Raw genomic sequence first — 15589 nt, 5'->3', positions numbered from 1 at the left:
AAAGAAATCCTTCATCTCACCTTCCATTTAGACCATAAGTCCTTTGAGAAAAATTCCTATTTTGGAGTTCTTTACAAAATAGTTCTCTTGTAGTATTCTCCATATCAACAAAAGGCACCATCACCCATCTTATTACCCAGCACAGAAACCTGGTCTCAGCGTTGTACACCTCCCTCTCCTTCACCGCAAGGCCAAATGCTTGCTGAGGTCTGTCCATTTCACTTTCAAAATACCTGTCTAATGTACCTACCTCTTTTCATGCCCACTGCTTCCACTTAGTCCAAAGTATCTGTTACTCTCTCTCCCTTTGCCAAAATAGTTTAGTAGTCTGCTAAGTTTGTTTTAGTTTGTTTTCCCCTAAAAATGTGTTGTTTTCTCACATTTGTATTCACTTCCACATTTCTCTTTAGATTGATCAAATAAAATCCTATCATTAATAATACATCGCTACAACAACTTGTATCATATTTCACTTTCTACTTATGGCTTTACTGATACTGGAGGGAGAGTTGGGTCTATTTCACTACATATTGATTTCCTAGTATTCTTTCCTCAATCTGTATCCTTCTAGAAATCAAGAAAAATGATCCAAGTGATCACGTTCTCAGCAATACCCAGAAAGTAAAAAGTGTTCTGGGTGAGGCTTACTGATCCCAACGTTGCTCACAACCAGTAGTTCCTTATGTGAACTGCAACCTTATCAAATGAGCCCCTGGAGCCCAAACTGGGGGAAAGTCTAGGAAGCCTTGAGAAAGACACTTATCTTTTTTTTTTTTCATTTATTTTTATTAGTTGGAGGCTAACTACTTTACAATATTGTAGTGGTTTTTGTCATACATTGACATGAATTAGCCATGGATTTACATGTATTCCCCATCCCGATCCCCCCTCCCACCTCCCTCTCTGCCCGATCCCTCTGGGTCTTCCCAGTGCACCTGGCCTGAGCACTTGTCTCATGCATCCAGCCTGGGCTGGTGATCTGTTTCACCCTAGATAATATACATGTTTCGATGCTGTTCTCTCAAAACATCCCACCCTCGCCTTCTCCCACAGAGTCCAAAAGTCTGTTCTGTACATCTGTGTCTCTTTTTCTGTTTTGCATATAGGGTTATCATTACCATCTTTCTAAATTCCATATATATGTGTTAGTATACTGTAATGGTCTTTATCTTTCTGGCTAACTTCACTCTGTGTAATGGGCTCCAGTTTCATCCATCTCATTAGAACTGATTCAAATGAATTCTTTTTAATGGCTGAGTAATATTCCATGGTGTATATGTACCAGAGCTTACTTATCCATTCGTCTGCTGATGGGCATCTAGGTTGCTTCCATGTCCTGGCTATTATAAACAGTGCTGCGATGAACATTGGGATGCACATGAAAGACACTTATCTTGACAGTGTTCAGCTTCTCCTCAGGGACCTGTGTTTTGCATATATTGCCCTGGCATTTTTCAGAACACTCAACAGGCTTTTGCTGACCTTCTATCCCCTCTGCAATTCTTACCCCACCAGCAGTCAGTATTGCATCTAAAATCTTTCTTTTTCTGTTAATACTACCCCGGTCACTCACTGATTTCTAACCTGACAAAGATGTCAAAACAATTTGCTACCTTGAAATATTTAGAGGGCTAGAAGAACGAACCTTAAAGAAAAAAATAGTTTTTTAAATTGTAAACAGAACAAGGGATAATTAATGTAAACTAAGAAAATACAAGGAAGTCGTGAAACTGGGAAAAATTGTTTCTGGAAAGCTATCCAGAGTTTCATACTCAAGAATACCATGTAATATATGGTGTTGTTTCTGTGGGAGAGAAGGAAAACTTTTTCTCTTCCCCCTCTTAGGTTCTTCACCTGGAGCCCTGAAAATTAGACCGGCAAAAGACAGACTACTAACAAGAAAAAACAAACAGAAGCTATTAACACTTCCATCCAAAACCCTTGGGAGCACTCAACGATGAGTAACTCAAAGGTGGCAGTTAGAATTTGGAGTCTGTATAACTAACTTAGGAGGGGAAAGGGAGGTGGAGAAAGAGAACTTACGGAAAAACAAATGACTTTTTGGAATGATAAATGGGCCCTTAGGAGAATAGATGGGAGATATAATAGTCTTGTGACAATGCTTGGATGTGGACTTTGCCCAGAGAAGATAAAAGTTGCTTCTAAGGAGGGTATTTATTACCACTGAGTTCTTTTGAGTTCTTTAGAAAGGCTCTGATTTGAAGCAGATAGGCGATTTCAGCAACTCAGATTCCTTTCAGTTCAAAATAATTCTCATACCAAAGCAGCATATTTCAGGGTAACATACACTGATCCCCTTTATTTCCTTGTAGGCTTTTACTATGCATTGCTAAACACATCCCTTAATAATAAACATATTAAACATCAATGAGTCTAAACTTTTATTCTGATGTCTCTTGACTTCTCTTTCTGCCTTTATTGCTTCTTCCCCTCCTCATCCCTGTTGCCCTGTTCCTCACACTCTCACATTCCCCCACTCACATCCACTGAGCTGTTACAAGCTCACTCCCCTTGGCTCTGTGTCCTGGGATAAGAACCCTGGGCTACCTTCCGTGCTTATCCCACCAGGACAGGATTCCTATTTAATGAAGTGACTTCTGCAGAGTTCTTCCAGAAAACAAATCCAATTTTAGTTTTGAGTAAAGAAAAGAATGGTTGAATGCATGAATGCACTTAAAGGATGACTGACTGGGGTCAGAGGTGCCTGCTGTGCTTCTGACTGAGATTAGAGGTGAATGGGAAACAAAACTACAGGTCAGTCCCTGTCACTAGAGCGGGGATACAGTTGACTGAACAAGCCAATCCCTTCAGGGAGAAGACGGCAGGGAAGAGTCTGGTATAATGTCATTTATAGAAGATCACAAATGCTCCAAGATAGGTTCTAGCTCTCATCATACTCCTGAGCTGAAGCCTCACCACCTCAGTGCTGACAACTGGTGCAGCAACCAAGTCACCTGCACCAAATCAGTAGCCAATGAAAGCATAGCAGTTGAAGGAAAGGGTGAGACGTGATGGGGGGGGGGTTCTAGAAATCCCCTGCAACTGGGCAGAACTGGGACGTGGAAGTTCTTTAGGATCAATCAGAGCCCAGGAAGGATCTTGATTCCTGTTTCACTCATTCCAGGGCCAATGTCTTCCCAAGAACTCACAGTCTTCAGGCCAATTCAAAGTAGACAAACAGGACCATGGGTACTGAGGTCCATGATGGAGACCACAGAGAAAGAGGACACCAAAGCTGAAGAGTGGGCTAAACAACAAGGTCCTACTGTATAACATAAGAAACTATATTCAATATTCTATGATAGTGGAAAAATATTAAAAATGATGTGTGTGTGTGTGTGCATGTGTATAAGCTGAATCACTTTGTCATACAGCAGAAATTAACACAGCATTGTAAGTCAACTATACTTGAATAAATATTTTAAAAAAATTGGAAAGTGGGTTTCTGCCTAGAGCCCACATGGAGTCTGGGAGGGTAGGGTTATCAGATTCCCATCCCCATCAGGGATAATGTTAACTCCCCTGCTCTCTGACCTACAGTTTATAGATCCAGTACAGTCCCTCCCCCCAGTGGATTGTTTCCTTCCTGTGTCCCCCAACACTACACTAGTGGAATGCTCCATCTGCAGCTCCCTTCCCAGTAACTCAATGGAGTCCTGTATCGACATCAACTCTCACACACCCTGGACTGACTGTTCCTGTTTTGCTATTCCAGCGCCTGGAAATGAATTGCCCTGAACCCTGAATGTTTTATTGAAATCAAAGGCCAAGTTTTCATTCCTTGGCCTCAGAACTTTCTGGGATGTGGTTCAGAGCCCCTTGCATACATAGGACTTAAGTCTGGAGCCAAAAGAGGAATCCAGTATTCCTGCCCCAAGGCAGTCAAGCTTCAGAGCCTTTGTGCTGCCTGGGTCCTGTGGCTAGTCCACACAACCCTGCAGTTGGCTCATTGCTTAGTCTTTGGTGGGGGAGGGAGTTCCTGTTTAAAACCAAACTTCGTCCTAGAATCTCTTCATGATCACCCCAAATAAATATACAATATCTCACATCATCCCTTACTGTCCCCTTAAGCATGTTTCATTTTTCCACCTCCCTTCTACTCTCAGCCCTAGATAAAGGCCAGGTGTTTTAGGGCCAGCCAACAAAGATCAGATTTCTGTAGGATGACCCACTAGAGGTGAACTTGTCTGACCCTTTTACCAGTAAGAACATGAACCACATCACTTGAGATCAGAGATTATCTCAGAAGTCCAGGGCCTAAACCTGAGTGGCGAAGGAGGGCAGACATGGGTGAGACACATTGGTGGCTTGTGCCTGTTCTAGAGATGGGAATAATGAGACCCAGAGGCCTGGGCTGGGTCCATTAAAACCTTTGGGGGCTGGGGAACAGTGAGAATCGCTGCCCCAGAGAATCGCTGCTCTGTGGAGCTCTAGACTAGCACAGGCTATGGCAGGCAAATGGGAAAGGAGGCATGGCTGGGGGTATGGACAGACGTGGACACCCATGTAAACCCTCTCTGACCAGCATGTTCTGAGACACGCTCTTCCTCACAGGGGTGACCCTCCCCGCAGAGCCAGGCCCTGGGGGCTCCATGGAGAGGGCCTCCCGGTTTACCTGAGTCCTCACCAACTCCTCCAAGGATAGTAATGTCTTGTCACTCAAGGTCATACCTTTGTGTGAGACAGGTCCCAGGTCTAGGGGTCTCTACTTTTATAAGCCAGGAATAACATCTATAGGAATTGGGGAGGTGTGGTTTACTTGGATCATTCCCACCTTCTGAGAGACCCAACACAAGCCCCTTGTCCCTCAGAGCCTGGACGGTTTTCTCTCCCTGCCCTGACCAGTCTGGCATTCAGCCAAATGCAGAGAGCACACCCAAACTTTTCTGTCATGCTCTTATCATCTTGAAGTCTCCTGGCATCAGAGTTGGGCCTGCTTTCATGACTTCACCTGGCCACGTTTCCACAAAAGACCATGGGCTCAAAGACCAAAACTCAACAATGATATTAATCTGATTGCTCTCATTGTCACAGAAGATAGGAGGTAACCTACTTGTTCAGGCATGGGGCATGACAAACAAATGATGTATTTTCATTCTCACAGTGTGGGGGGCAGTGGGCAGAGATTAACAGGTGGGCTGTTGAGACAGTCTCCAAGGCATTGTTGGGGGCTGTTGGGGCACAATCCTCATTCATTGTTAAATGAAACCAAAGGACAATCCACTTGGAGACAAAGTAAAGTGGGAGTGGGTGGTAACACGTGTATGCACACTCTAGTGTGTGCAGAGGCCATCTCAGGAGAGAAACCACAAGAACCCTGGTTGCCATTAACACCAGTCAAGGAAAGCTTATTTTTACTATCCTCTCTTTTGATGAATTTGTGCTTTTTTAAAATTTATTTTATTGAAATATAGTGTTGTGTTAATTTCTGCTAAACAGCAAAGTGATTCAGTTATACATATATATTAATATGTATACATACTTTTTTTTCATATTCTTTTCCATTATGGTTTATCACAGGACACTGAATGTAGTTCCCTGTGCTATACAGTAGAACCTTGTTGTTTATCCATCCTTTATATAATAATTTGTATCTGCTAATCCCAAACTCCCAGTCCACACTTCTTCCACGCCCCTCATCCTTGGCAAACACAAGCCTGTTCTCTATGTGTGTGAGTCTCTTTTTATTTTGTAAATGAGTTCGTGTCATATTTTAGATTCCACATATGTGGTATCATATGGTATTTGTCTTTCTGTTTCTGACTTACTTCACTTAGTATGATAATATTTAGTTGCATCCATGTTGCTGCAAATGTCATTATTTCATTCTTTTTTATGGCTATTTCATTGTATATGTTGATATGTGCCACATCTTTATCCATTCATCTGTTCATGGACATTTAGGTTTTTTCCATGTCCTGGCTATTGTGAATAGTGTTGCTATGAACATAGGGGTACATGTATCTTTTTGAATTAGTAGTTCTTTCCAGATATAGGTACATGTGTGTTTTATACAATGTGTGTATAAGTTTATTACCTGTCCAAATTATTTGTCATTATTTTAGCTCTAACATCAACCTGATGAAACAAAAGAACCCCAGATCATGCTACAAGAATATGAAAATCTTCACATAAATTCCTGCTCAGGCCCCAGCCCAGGACTGTTCTTGAGTCCACTGGGCACCCTTATTCCTACCCTGACTGGGCCACAGGAATGATAAGAAGAGGGCATGGGCTATCCCCAGATGAGTGAACGGATGGATGTGGGCCAGGACAGGGTGGAGAGGGAAAACCACCTGCTGGGCAAAGACAGATGTCCTTCAGAAGGGCAAGGAAGAGCTTTCGCCTACACTAAGGAAAACTTGTCCTACAGACCTATGGGTGCTGATCTATTCAAGAAAGGGGTGAGGGTGGGGGAAACATAATTAAGGGACCCTCTTTGGTGAAAACCAATCAAGTCCTGAGGCTGTCTGCCTGGGACTTCACAAACTTGTTCATGCTTAATTCTCAGAATAGTCACTCTAAGGAGAGTGTGGATTTCTCTAAGTGAAAAATGAGGATGGTAGGTTCTTAGAGGTTAAGGCAACTGAGATATCGCAGAGCAGTGAGGAGATGATTGTCGTGAAGATATTGTCCGTCAAGAGCTGAAGACAAAGAACTTTGCGTCCTCAACTTAGAACCCAGAACAGCTTCTAGACCTCAAACTTTGAGATAAGGACCCCAAAACAGCTTAGAAACTTCACAGTATGGAAGGAGATTCCCCTGTAGACCTCACATTGAGGCTGCAGACCCACAGATATCACAGAGACCACACGCCTGGAACTGGACACAGACCCCTAAACAGCTGATAGACTTTACACACAAGATGGAAAGTGCCAACAGTAAAGAATCTTCATATCCTGGAAGAGGCCCTCAAGCAACCTGCTAGCATCACACTCTAGGTCATACATACACACCCAAATAGCTCAGAAACCTCACATCTGGACAAACACACTCTTAGAGGTAGGCCATTTAACTCTAAGGATATAGGCCCCTAGTTATCCCCAGACCTCACAACCTGGAGAACAGATCCCCAGTGAGTTCCTCTGAGCCTGGGTGAAGACCCTTCAATAGGTCAGAGACCTAAAATCCTGGACACAGATTCCCAAAGACCTCAGAGAGCTACCCAAGCATACCACTCCATCCAAGCTGCCCTGTGCCCCTCATAGTTGGGGCACAGACATTTGAACAGCTCAGCGGGCTCATGTTCTGAACACAGAACACTGAAGAACCCAGGGACCTCACACCCTCAGAACAAACCTCCAAAAATCTCAAAAACCTAATATGCAGAACTGACTCACCGAAAGTTTAGATACCTCATATCTTGGGGCGCAGATCCACAAACAGCCACAGACAACATACATTGGAAAACAGACCACCAAATACTCACAGTGCACCCTTATAGTTTAGATCGCTTTATACAGACCACCCCGCCAAAAAAAGAACTCAGAGAATCCATACCCTGAACTCAAAACCTCTGAAAGCCACGGAACTCACACCCTTGGAATCAGACCACCAAACAGTAAATAGATCTTATATCCTAGACACAGAACTGTATACAGCCTGAAAGACTCCCATGCAGCTCAAGGATCTCATACTCAATCAGCCCAGAGACTCAGAAAACTAATAAACTCAGAGATCTCACACCTCAAATACAGGCCTAGAATATCTAAAACCTTAGACCACAGATGACAGGGATTTCATGGACTTTACATACTGAAAACAGACCGCCAAGTAACTCATATTCAAAACTTGGAACCCAGGCCCTCAAACAACTCAGAAGACTCACATGTGGTTGAGCACAGACAACCAAATACTTCCAATGCAAACCTTGGAATGCTGACCCTTGAAAAGACCAGAGGGCTCACCCCATAAATACAAATACACAAAAACCTCAGATTCAAGCCTTGGGACTCAGACCTTCCAAAAGTTCAGAGAACTCACACCCTGAACACAGACATGTATTATCAACTGAAATACCCACATATATATCTCAGTCCAAATATTGGAATACATAACCTCTGCAATTTCACAGACTTGAAATTCTGAGCATGGACCCCAAATACATCAAAATCATACCTTGGGACACACCCCCAAAGAGTTCAGAAATTTCACACCCTAAACACAGACCACAAATGCTTCATACTCAAACATTAATCCCAGATCCTCCAGAATTCAGAGACTCTAACACACTGAGAAAGACCCCAAAATGCTACAGACACATACCATGGAGCACAGAACCTCAGTAGTTCAGAGACCTCACACCCTAAATGAAAGTGTTAGTCACTCAGTTGTGTCTGACTCTTTGTGACCCCTGGACTACAACCCACCAGGCTACTCTGTCCATAGAATTCTCCAGGCAATAATACTAGAGTGGTTTACCATTTCCTTCTCCAGGGGATCTTCCCAACCCAGGGATCAAACCCAAGTCTCCTGCATTGCAGGCAGATTCTTTACCATCTGAGCCAACAGGGAAGCCCAAATTCCCAAATATATTCGACTCAAATATTAAAATATAGACCCTCAAAGATACTGGAGCTCTCAAAAACTAAACATAGACCCCCAAATACATCACATTCAAACCTTGGACATAAACCCTCAGTAAGTGCAGAGACTCATACTCTGAACACACCCCACAAATAGCACCAGCCAAAAAGTGGAAAAGAGGCCCTCTAAAAATTGTAGACTTCACACCCTTAATACAGACACCAAATAATTCATGCTAAAATTTTGGAACAGAGGTCTTATAAAACTTCAGAGACGCTCATACCCTGAAACTCATTCCCACACAACTCAGACTCAAACATTAGAACACAGACCTCCCCTATAAATAGGTTCATCAGTACTATTTTTCTAGATTCCATTTATATGCATTAATACACTGTATTTGTTTTTCTGACTTACTTCACTCTATATAACAGGCTCTTGGAGGGGTGGGATGGGAGGGGAAGAGAGGCTCAAGAGGAAGGTGATATACATATGATTATGACTGATTCACATTGTTGTATGTTTTACACAACATTGTAAAGCAATTATTCTCCAATTAAAAAAACACAGACCTCAATGAACTTAAACAAAACACATCCTGAATATGGACCCCAAGTACTTCAGACTCAGAAATTGGAATAGAGACCTCCAGATATAAACCTTGGGACTTCTAGACCTTCAAAGAGATCAGAGACCTCAAACCCTGAACAAAGGTCCCCCAAATATCTCAGGCTCAATTATTGGGACACATGCTACCAAAGAATTCAGAAACATCACACCCTGAATATGGACCCACAATACCTCAGGCTCAAATATTGGGATTGAGACTATTTAAAAGTTTAGACACCTCAGACTCTGAATATGATTCACAGGTACCTCAGATTTGAACTTTAAAACATAGACTTCAAAGGCTTCAGAGACTTCACCTTGAAGAGACTCCCTCAGGCTCAAATATTGAGACATGCTTAAGGAGTTGAGATACCTCAGGCTCCAAACACAGATCCTCATCACCTCACTTCATGCCTTGGGACACAAAGACTCAGAGAATGCAGAAACAGCAAACCTTGAAAATAGATCCCTAAATATCTCTGACTTATACAGAGTTGTGACATACACCTTAGAGACTTCAGAGATCACACCCTGAACATACACCGCAAAATTCTTGAGGCTCAGACTTTGGAACAAAATCCCTCAGTGAACTCAACGATCTTACACCATGAAAACAGAGCACAAATACTTTAGACTCAAACTGTGAGACAGAAATGATCAGAGTTCAGAAACCTCACACCTTAAAAAACAAATCCCCAAATACTGAGACTCAAATCTCGGCACATAGACCCACAAAGAGTTTACAGACCTCACACCCTGACCTCAGATTGCAACTTAGACTTGTGGCACAGACCCTAAAACTTCAGTCATTACACCTTAAAGAACCCACATTACCTCAGACTCAAAACTTGGAAATACACTCACTTATTTCAGAGACTTACATCCTGAACACAGAGTCCCAAATATCATAGATTCAAACTTTGGGACATTGACCCTCTAAAAATTCAGAGACCACAGGACTTCCATGGTGGTCCAGTGGATAAGAATGAACCTGCCAACGCAGGGGACACGGGTTAGATCCCTGGTCTGGGAAGATTCTACATGCCGCCAAGCAACTAAGCCCGTGCTCCAGAGTCTGAGCGACAACTACCGCGCCTGTGCTCTTCAACAGGAGAAGCCTGCGCACTGCAACCAAGAGTAGCCCCCGCTGGTCACAACTAGAGAAAGCCTGCACAAAGCAATGCAGTCTCACCACAGCCAAAAAAAAAAATTCAGAGACCACAAATCCTGAGCAGTGACCCCAGTAACCTCATGCTAAAACCTTAAGGAAAAGATATGAAAGGTTCAGAGACTTCACATACGGAACAATGACCACCCCACCCCACCCCCCGCCAAGTACTGGAGATTGAAAAGTTTAGGGCTCAAAGAGTTAAGGACCATATGCCCTGAACACAGCTCTCCAAACCTCAGGTTCAAGCAACAAAACCCAGATTTGTAGGGTTCAGACTTAACACTTTGAAAAAGATCCCCAAACCTACAGAATTATAGGGCACAGAACCCCAATAGTTCAGAGACCTCTTACTCTGAAAACAGATCCCCATTATGCCAGACTCAAACATTAAAATATCAACCCTCAAAGATTTGAGAAGCCAAACAACTTGAACACTGTCCTGCAAACACCTCAGACTCTAATACTAGGACATAGTAAAAAAAAATCCAGAGACCTGACATCTTGAATACTGACACCGAACCTCCGTGTCTTCAACCTTGGGGCATAAGTCTCAATACGTATAGCGTCCACACACCCTGAGCACAAATTCCTAAATATCTCAGACTGAAACATTAAAACCAAGATTCTCTAAGAGTTCTGAGAACTAACACTAAACAGACCACCAAACACTACAAACTCAGCCCTTGGGACACAGAGCCTCAATAGATCAGAGGTCATACACCCTGAATATAGATCCCAGAATGCCTCAAACTCAGATCCTAAAAGTCAGATCCTCATACAATTGAGAGGCTTCATGACCAGGAATCTGTCCTCCAAGTTCCTCAGATTTGAACCTTGTAAAACAGACTCTCAGTGAATTCAGAGACATCATAGCCTGAACAAAGACCCCAAATACCACTGACCCAAACTTGGGACAGAGTTCCTCTAAAAAAATCACTAACCTCAAACTTTTAAGTAATTCATACTAAAAACTTTGAAACAAAAGAATCTCTAAAAATTCAGAGATGTCTCACCCTGAACACTGAACCCGAATACCTCAGATTAAGGCTTTTGGATAAAATGCTCAATGGGTTCAAACACAACACACCATGAACAGGACTCCCAAACACTTCAGATTCAAAAGGAAACAAAGACCTTCAAATAGAACAGAGACCTTTAATCCTGAACACAGAACCCAAATAATTCACAGTGAAAACTTGATACAATGACCCTCTAAAAGTTCAGAGATCTCACACCTTGACTATAGACCCCTAAATACCTCAGACCCATATACTGGGGCACAGAAACCTACTAATTCACCTCACACTCTGAAAAATGCCACCAAATAACTGACTCATAAAACTTTGGTAACCTCTTAAAAGTTTAGAAACCTCACACCTGACCACCAGATACAACACTCAAACCTTAAAACAAACTGTCAGTGTTTTCAGAGACATCACACCATTAAATATTGACCCTTAAATACCTCAAATCCAAACCTTGATACTCAGACCCTCAGAGCATGTAAAGACCTCATATTCTGAACACAAACCTCCAAAAACTTAGACAAAACAGTTGGGACACACATCCTCCAAGAGTTCAGATATTTTATACCCTGAACAGAAATCCCTAAATGTCTCAGACTCAAACCTTAGATCACAGTGTCAAAGATTTCATACTCCAGTCATAGACCCCAAAAGATCTCACACTGAAACTTTGGAATATAGACCAAGTTCCGAGTCTGTATTAATGTGTTCAGAAACCTAGCACTCTGAACACAGACTTCTAAATACTTCAAAATACAGACCTTGAAAACTTGGAATAAAGACCCTTAAAGAGCAAGAGTCTTACACTCTGAAGTCAAATCCCAAATACCTCCAACCCAAACTTGGAACACAGACACTCTAAAAATTCAAATACTGCACACCCTAGACACAGATACTCAAATCAGACTTAACCCTCCAAAAATTCAAGGACCTCATATCCTAAACAGCGGCCTCAAATAATGTACACTAAAATCTTGGGACAAAGACCCCCTAAAAGTTCAGAGACTTCACAGCCTGAACACAGACTGCAAATACCTCCAATTCAAACCTTGTCACCAACCCTCTGATAGTTCAGGGACTTCATGCTCTAAGAGACCCCCAGGTATGCTATATTCAAACCCCAAGAAACAGACACTCAAATTTCAGAGACCATACATCCTGAGCAAATATCCCGTGAGCAAACTTAGACCTTACAACAGAGATCATTCAAGTGTTTAAAATCTCAGATCCTGAACTCAAACCCCAAATACATTCGACTCAAACCTTGGGACAAACATCTTCAACAATTTCAGAGACCTCACACCCTTAAACACAGACTGGAAATACTTCAGACTCAAACTTCGAAACACACACCCTTAATGAGTTCAGAGACCTCACACACTGAATACAGAACCTCAGATACCATAGTTTCAAACTTGGTACACAGACCTTTAAAGAGTTTAGATACTTCACACTCTGAACACAGACTTTGAAATACTTCACACTGATCACAAATCCCAAGCATCAGAAAGACATTAAACATTCTATAATAAATTTAGAGACCTTATATTCTGAAATGAGTACCCTCAAAAGTGCTCAGACAACTTATGCCTTAAACACAGACCCCCAAACTGCTCGGAGATCTCATACTGTGAACAAAGATGCCCACATAGGTCATGAGCAGAGACTTCCAAATGGCTCCAGGAATTCACTCCATCAAACACAAATACCCAAAGTGTTCAGAAACATCGAACTCTGGATGCAAAAAACTCTCCCAAATACCTCAGAGACTCACATTCTGAAAATAGATACCAAAACATCTCAGAGACCTGCAGAGACCTATCCTAGACAGCATGCCCAAAACTGTCTCACGGATCATACCCCAAGAATACATACCCTGGGAGTCAGCCAACCAGTTCAGGGCCCTCAAAAAGAAGGAGTAACCAGCTAATAGAACTCACACATTGACATAGACCCCTAAACATCTTAAGGGTCGACTCATTAGAGAAGACCCTGATGCTGGGAAAGATTGAAGGCAGGAGAAGAAGGGGATGACAAAAGACAAGATGGTTGGATGACATCACTGACTCAGTGGACATGAGTTTGAGCAAGCTATGGGAGATGCTGAGGGACAGGGAAGCCTGGCGTGCTGTAGCCCATGGGGTCACAAGTAGTCAGACACAACTGAGCGACTGAACAACCAACGTCTCAGAGAACTCACACTCGAAGTTCAGAGACCACAAATCCTGAATACAGAACTCGCAGAGTCCAGAGACCTCCAATCATACACACAGATGACACTAAATAGCTAGGAGACCCTAAGCCCAGGATGTGTGCGCTCAGTCGCTCAGTTGTGTCCAACTCTGTGTTACCCCATGGACCTAGCCCCCGGGCTCGTCTGTCCATGGGATTCTCCAGGGAGGAATACTAGTAGGGTCACCACTTCCTACTCCAGGGAATCTTCCCAAACCAGGGGTTAAACCTGCTTCTCTCGTGTCCCCTGTATTGGCAGGCAGATTCTTTACCACTAGTGCCACCTGGGAAGCCCAGGATACAGAATCCCAAATAGCCAGATATGTTGTATGTGAACACAGACCTGCCAACAGCTTAGACACATCATGATACAGACTCCCCAGGAATGCAGAAATCTAACGTCCTAGCATACAGACCTTCAAAAAACTTGAAAGCATTACAACCAGGTTCAAAGATGCTCAAGGAACTCAAAGACCTCACACACTAAAAAACAAACCCCAGAACTGTTTAGAAACCTCACAAGCTGAGAAATCAAAACCACAAGAAGATAGCACCTCACACCTATTAGAATGGCTATCAAAAAAATTAAAAGAGTTAACAAGGATTGGAGAGGGTGTAGAGAAAAGAGAGCCCTTGTGCACTGCTGATGGGAATGTCAACTGGTACAGCCACTGTGGAAAATAGTATTGAGGTTTCTCAAAAAATTAAAAATAAAACTACCAAACAGGAACTTCTCCAGTGGTCCAGTGGTTAAGATTCCAAACTCCCAATGCAAGGGGCATGGGTTCAGTCCCTGGTCTGGGAACTAAGATTCTGCATGCCATTTGGCAGGGCCAAAAAAGCAAGTTAAAAAAACACTACCATATGATCCAGCAGTCCCACTCTGGGTATTTATCCAAAGGAAATGAAAATAGAATCTTAAACATGCACTCCCATGTTCAATTATTGAAATATTAACAATGGCCAAGATATGGAAACAACTTAAGTGTTCATCATTGGATGAATAGATAAGAAGACGTCATAGATAGATGATAGATAGATAGGTAAAAAGATAGATAAAAAGAAAGCATTCAGCCATAAGAGAGAAGGAAACCCCGCCATTTGCAACAACTTGGATGGACCTTGAGGGCATTATGCTAAGTAAAATAAATCAGAGAAAGACAAATACTGTACAATATCACGTGAAAGTGAAAGTGAAATTTGCTCAGTCGTGCCTGACTCTTTGCAACCCCATGGACTATACAGTCTATGGAATTCTCCAGGCCAGAATACCAGAGTGGGTAACCTTTCCCTTCTCCAGGGGATCTTCCCAACCCAGGGATTGAACTCAGGTCTCCTGTATTGCAGGTGGATTCTTTACGAGCTGAGCCACAAGGGAAGTCCAGGAATACTGAAGTGGGTAGCCTATCCCTTCTCCAGCAGATCTTCCTAACCCAGGAATCGAACCGGGGTCACCTGCATAGCAGGCAGATTCTTTACCAACTGAGCTATCAGGGAAGCCCATGATATCACATATGTGGTATCTAAAAAAGCCAAACTCGGAGACACAGAGAGTAGCATGGTGGTTACTAGGGGTGAGGGTGGTAGGTAGAGGTTGGTCAAAGAATACAAACTTCCAGTTATAAGATGAACAGTTTCTAGAGATCTAATGTACACCATGGTGATAATAGTTAATAATACTGTCATAAACTTGAAAGTTTCTAAGAGAGCAGATCTTAAATGTTCTCACCACAAAAAAAGAAATGGTAACTATATGATGGGATGGAAGTGTTAGCTAACACTATGATGGTAATCATTTTGCAAAATATAAATGTATTAAATCAACATGTTACATACCTTAAAATTATATAATATTATGTGTTGATTATATCTCAATAAAGGTGGGAAGAAAGGAAACCTTATACTTTGAAAAAGATCCCCCCAAATCTCAGAGGCCTCATCCATTGGAGGAACAATCACCCAAATAGCCCAGAGACCTCACACCCTAGGACAAAGACTCCCAAAG

This window comes from Muntiacus reevesi, chromosome X, assembly GCF_963930625.1.
Source record: "Muntiacus reevesi chromosome X, mMunRee1.1, whole genome shotgun sequence".
NCBI classification, from domain to species: Eukaryota; Metazoa; Chordata; class Mammalia; order Artiodactyla; family Cervidae; genus Muntiacus; species Muntiacus reevesi.
This window is presented reverse-complemented; position numbering follows the sequence as displayed.